The following is a 5387-nucleotide window of genomic DNA, read 5'->3' on the forward strand; positions in this document are numbered from 1 at the left end:
AAAACTGACCAGGATGGAAAGCTCATCCACCTCATTTAATGTAACGGACACTTGATGGTCTTGCTTGACGTAGATCATCTCTTTTAAATAACTTTTGCTTTATTAAGCAGGCAGCGGTCTATATATCAGAGATGCAAAGGTGGCAGGGAGCTGGCTGCTGTCAGCAGAAGGGTGAAGGACGGGACAGTGGGATGTTTGGGACTTTGGGCTTGGTCCTCGCCGCCAGCGCCAGAGGATCCCAGCGGCTGGGTGGGACGGGCGAGGGAGGAGGCACTGGCTACGGCGAGGAAGCCGGGATCTTCAGGGAGGAGCATCCCTGGCAAAGCCGGGGCTGGGCACCTGCTGTGCTCCCGCGTTAGCCGGGGTCTCGGCCCCAGCTGCAGCAGAGGCCTTTCTGTGCTCATTTATTATTCAGCACGTCTTGACTGCTTAATTGAGGAGATGTGTAGCAGTCTCCATTAGTGCGTGAACTCTTTGGGGGGAAAAATCAGTGCGGACAGTGATTCCACGTTTGCATTTTCAGTTTACAAAGAAAAAACTCCTTCACCCATCTGCCATCACGCCACAGGTCCCCGGATACACTTACCAGCCCCTGAATTTTGATGGTGCCCTGTCTGGGCTTGCCCTGCTGATTGCGCTTTGTAGCCGTAGCTAAAACCAGCCCCACTTGTCCCACCCTGCTGCAGGGGCCTCCTGCCCACTCGCGCTGTGACGCCCTGCAGCCCCCAACACCCCCACGCCTGTGGCACCCGTGGACACGGCTCCCAGCGGGGCGGCTAACGCAGGGCTCGGTAGTCCCCATACACTCCTCGTGGGAAATGCCTTAATTTCCCTCCTCGCAGGTGAAGAACCTCCTGCTGCCGGTGGCACCAGAGCTGGGCGAGGGCCCTGCTGTGCCCCAGCAGTGCCACGGGGCAGCGGCACCTTTGGGTTCAGCCTCGCAGGGTGCTCCTGCACTCCCCCCCCCCCCCCCCCCGCCTCCCTTGCAGGACCAGTTCCTAGGAAGACAAGACACTCGAGACGCAATTTTCTCCTGTTGTTACGTTTAAAAGACCTTAACTACGGGGAGTTTCTTATGGTACCAGCAGCACGGCGGCTAAAACCGTGCTGAAGGTGGCAGGGGAGGGGAGCGCTGCCGGGCGGCCGGGGCGGGCTCTTAACGCGGCAGCGCTTTCTGCGCCGCAGCACCGCACCCCTCGGCGGGACCCCGAGTTACCTCCTGGAAACGCTGCCCCACCGCCCCAGCCCTGCCAACCGGCGTTTCGGGGCCGGGCCTGTCCCGCCGCGGCTGACCCCCCGCCGGAGCCGCCGTCCCCCGCGGCGCGGCGGGGCCGGGCAGGCCCGGCGGAGCCCCCGCCCCGGCCGCCGCATTGCAAAGGGTCTGCTGCCACCTCGTGGGCCCCGCCGAGCCCGGCCGAGCCCGGCCGAGCCCCGCCGAACCCGGCCGAGCCCCGCCGAGCCCGGCCGAGCCCCGCCGAACCCGGCCGAGCCCCGCCGAACCCGGCCGAGCCCCGCCGAACCCGGCCGAGCCCCGCCGAACCCGGCCGAGCCCCGCCGCAGGGCGTCCGGCCCGCATCCCGCCCCCCACCGCGCCCTCAGACCCGCGCCCCTCCATCCCCACCACCCCAAAAGCCTCACCTACCAAGGCACCCAGTCCCACCGTGCCTCCCGCCACGGACACAGGGAAACTCTTGGTCTCTGAGGGGGATTTTGTTTTCCACGAGAAAACAGTCGAGGGTTTGGCCCCCACAGCGTGGGAGCAACTCTGAGAGGCTGAACCAATGTGTCCTGTGAAACAGCTGGTGCAGCTGTGGATCAGGGTTCTCCACCTTATGGAGACCAAACTAAAGTAGATCAGCATGCTTAGTATCAAAATACAAAGCTTAAAACCACTTCACTCGTTTGGGGTTCATCTCTTTTATCCCACAGTTATGTGGAATGCCACTGGAAACACCATGGGTTTGGCCATATAGCTTCATGGACAGCAATTTTGTGCCTACATAAGGACTTGAATTGATGTGAGTGTGAAAAAGGTCATTTTTCTCTCTGCAGTTTCAAAATGTATATACTACATTTCATTGTCTCACATAAGATTTTATCAGGCATGTTGTTTTCACTGCACATCCTGACTTAATGCAATGTGGCCTACAAAAATTAGTCATAACACAGTACATCAGCCAGGAAGAGACAAACATTTCCATAAACTGCATGTTCCATCAGCGTGTCGGCGCAACCTATGGGCAGATGGTTTTGTCCAAATTCAGTGGAATCACATGTTTTCCAGATGGCTCCATGTTCACAAATAATGTATTCCCATACAACTCTGACCCAGACACGGGTCAAACTCAATCTTGAAGTGAAGGTATATTAGTAACAAATGTGCCGCTCTTTCTCCCTGCCCCATTTCTGGGTGAGCACACTATGAACCGTTGGAGACAAATGCCATTATCCTAAAAATAGGGTCTGGAGTAATTGAAGAGCCGCTGGCTTTATTTTGAATTGTTGGTTACCAGCTCCTGTGGTTGAGCAGAGCCCTGACCGCACTGGGCAAGCCGGGGGGACCTCGTGCCGCAGGGCCTGTGATCACCCTGGGCTGCCACGAGCTCCATGGACAAGGCGAGCATTTGGTGGGACCCCGGCCAGTGTCCTGCTCCTGCGAAGCCTGGCTGGCCACAGGCTCCTCCTTGCTCTGGGACTGTGCTTTCCATGCACGGTGCTCATCTCCTGGCAGGTATCTCCAGGCACTCTCCCACTCTCCAGCTCTGTCCTCACTTTTTACAGAGGCAAAACACCGAGCCAGTGAGCTGCTCTGGTCATCACTTGGCACAGCATGGCCCATTTCCCAAGGAATCTGGGCAGGGGCCCTGGCAGGGTGGGTGGGATGTCTGGGCAATGCTGGGAGGGGACACTGGGGCCAGCAGCTGTGGCCCCCAGTGCCCAGACTGTGTCCTGCAGGTCAGCTCCTCTCCTTGCCGCGGAAATGATTGTCAGTTGATCCTTCACTACTTCAGTGATGCCGATCAGCTTTTGAACTGCTGTAAATGAGGCCAATCAGCATTACTTTCATTTCATTACTTCAAGAGCTTACTCATAAATTTCCTCTTATCCTGCTTCCCCTTTGGTCTGGAATTAGCCACAGCACTTGCTACGAGCTGCTGTACCCAGTTCTCCTCCACTGGAGCCGTTTGATCTTTCTTAGGTTTAGTAATCAACTGGCAAACACACCTTATCCTGTTTGACTTAAAGCAATACACCTTCTTGCCTGTTTTTCCCTGCTTTGCATATGTGGTGCTGCTGGGGAAGCAGGGGACTAGCTGCAACACTTAACTGACCTCAGTATAACACGGGAGAGAATGAATTGGAACGAGTCTGTAAAATAATTAACAACATCTTTCATTTAGCTGTGTGAATTTTATTACTTGGATGTTAAAAATGAGGAGGATGGATTTCATTGCAGACGAAAGGGGGGTTCCCCCCATCACTACCAAGCAGCCTATGGCTCAGTGCGCAGCGGGGATGGGTTTGACAGCAACACTCTGCCGGAGTGAAAACCAGCATGATTGCTGAAAAGGGATGACAGGAATGTAAAATATTTCCTCTTTCACACCATTTCATTGGTGTTGGGGTAAGCTGAAACAAGGTGAGGGATGGCTCCAACCATGCTCCTGCCCGAAGCGCCCCGACTTGGATGGTTGGTCAAGGGAGCTGTAGCAGCTCTTCCAGCCAACAGCAGTTAATTAAAAACAATGTGGGTGTAAAATAGTTGTAACAAATGCAAAGCCCTTCAAACATGTTTCCTCATCAGAAGAGAGCAGAAAAGGGGAACTTTCAGAGGTATTTTGCCTTGACTTTTCCAATGCATAAAGTAACCCAACCTACTTTCAGCAGAAAGTAAGCAGGAACTGTCTTTCTTTTCAATGATTAATTTTTCATAAAATGCAAGTTAAAAAATTATTTGCTTTCTTGATGTTTAAATCTCTTTTAAAGGACTGATGAATAAAGTGAGTATTGAAATTGCTGAGACACATAAAAGGCATCAGGACAGATTATTTGTGTGAGCGCCTGGTGCTGAGCCCGGGCCCTCCCAGTTGCCACGGGCAAGGCTGGTGCAGGAGGTCTCGGGAGGCACCCACTCCCTCCAGCCTCACATCCACCTGCCCTTTTGGGATGGGCCATTTCCTAGCTAAACACAAATGGCTTCACCTGTCATAAATTAAATATTTTTCTGGGAATCTTTAAATTCATGGCATCTGGAAGAAACCAAGGCTACCCATAAAAGAGTTCTGTGCTCTTCTGAGCCCTGTCGGAGTGAGAACTCTTGCCCTATACCTCCTTGTTTAGAAAACCTCTGCCTTGGAGTAGGCCCAAATCAAACAATTATTGTTTCATACTGTGTTGGCAGCTGGAGAGGTAAGGTGTGATCTCATCTTTCCTCTGTGTGGATCTGCAGGGTTCCTCTGGGGCAGGAAAGCAGCAATTTGGGATCCTGGTGCTTTCTGTGTGTGAGGCTGGCTCTGGTGGTATGTTATCATAGCTGAGAAGCTTCCCACTCTTCTGCTGTTGTAGTGTGGTGGTCTTTCCCAAAAAAACCCTTTTTTCAGAGTGACATGATGTGTGGTTCTGGAGTGAAGGCTGTGAGCTCTGCCCAGCCAAAGCTTGCTCTGACTGTGCTGCTAACTGTGTGCATGAGGGAAGTCACATTCTGGTGACTCCTGTTTATCATATGTAAAATGGGGGTAATAATAACCTATGTCACAGGGGTGTTGCAAGACTTAATTAATTAGTATTTGCAAAGAGCTTTCAGATAATTGGATTAGAGGTGCTGTATTAACACAAACTGTTACTGTTATTTATTTATTATGTACCTGTGGAGTTCATCTGTGCAGAATGTTTTTGCTGAGTCTAGCTTGCAGATGTAAACAGAGGAGGTTGTATGGAGTTAAAGGGAGCAAAAGAAGCAAATTCCTACTCCAGCTGTTGCTTGTGACCTCCCCAAGGCTACCACACACTCAGAGGCTGAGCAACAGTTACAGGAAAGTTTTGAGTGGTGCCTCCTGCTGAAACTGGGAGCATCTCTAGGTTCCTGGAAAATGCTCAGAATTCACGGGAAAAGATCCCACGGTTTGGAAGGCTGTTGTACAACATGGCCCAGGTTTAGCTTTCCTTCCCAAGTGCCCTTCATCCCTACCTTCAGGCTTGGGATGATGTGGAAGGAGACCGGTGTGGTATCCCAAGACCTGTTGGCCTGTCCCTGGGTGAGCCTTGGAGCCCAGCAGGGAATTGGAAGTGTGGCACGGCTATCTATGCAGCTTACTTATTGAGGTTGTGTACCCTGGTTCCATTTTTTTTGAGTTGGAATATATCTTTAGGACTCACCAAAACTAGAA

The sequence above is a fragment of the Tyto alba genome, unplaced genomic scaffold, assembly GCF_018691265.1.
Source record: "Tyto alba isolate M040663 unplaced genomic scaffold, T.alba_DEE_v4.0 Super-Scaffold_26, whole genome shotgun sequence".
In the NCBI taxonomy this organism is placed as follows: domain Eukaryota; kingdom Metazoa; phylum Chordata; class Aves; order Strigiformes; family Tytonidae; genus Tyto; species Tyto alba.